This window comes from Setaria italica, chromosome III (assembly GCF_000263155.2).
Source record: "Setaria italica strain Yugu1 chromosome III, Setaria_italica_v2.0, whole genome shotgun sequence".
NCBI classification, from domain to species: domain Eukaryota; kingdom Viridiplantae; phylum Streptophyta; class Magnoliopsida; order Poales; family Poaceae; genus Setaria; species Setaria italica.
Window position 1 is genome coordinate 44,604,444 of NC_028452.1, and position 854 is coordinate 44,605,297.

Here is an 854-nt window from a genome sequence, read left to right on the forward strand (position 1 = left end):
AGGCAAGTCCTATAATCTTCCAGTGTTCTGGCGAAATAGTTTAATAATCACCATAATTTTGTTATACATTAATTTGAATAGAAGTTTTATAACTTAGTATAGAACGTAAAACTACATTAAATTGTAATAAAAAAATACAGCTCATGTAATTTTATTCGTTGCAAGGCCTCGTTCTAATTTTGCACAGGGCCCTTGAAATTTGTACATCCCTGAGCGTCTTCACGGTGGCATGTTGCCCGCATGGTCCTCGTCCTCGCCGCATGCAGCTAGCTCCATTGAGCCATGGCGATTGAGAGCAAGGAAAAACGGCACACCTGACACCACAATTTACATAGAACATAGGGGCAATTAAGTCCTTACCCCCACCCACATGTTTTCCGAATATATTTGCTGATTTCTTTTTTCATATAATAATTAACAAAATTACCTAACAGATGTTCAAGGGGATTTCAATGGCAATTTATAGTTAGGGAGTTTTTTTTATAATGGAGAATTGGCCTATGTTCATGCAGTACAAATGCTTTCCCCAGCTATTCATGCCTGGTTTGGTTCCGGTTGCTTATTTTTAAGTACCTGTCACATCGAATGTTTAGATACTAATTAGGAGTATTAAACGTAGACTATTTACAAAACCCATTACACAAGTGGAGGCTAAACGGCGAGATGAATCTATTACGCCTAATTATTTCCTGATCTGACAATATGTCGATACCAGAAACCTCTACTAGGGATGGATTAAATAAGGTTAATAGCTTCATCTCCCCATTAACAAACGACCCATGCAATGAGTTTTGGACATAGTACTCAGTATTCACGCCCAACCAGGATCAGACTGTTGGATTCGACACTGGCGA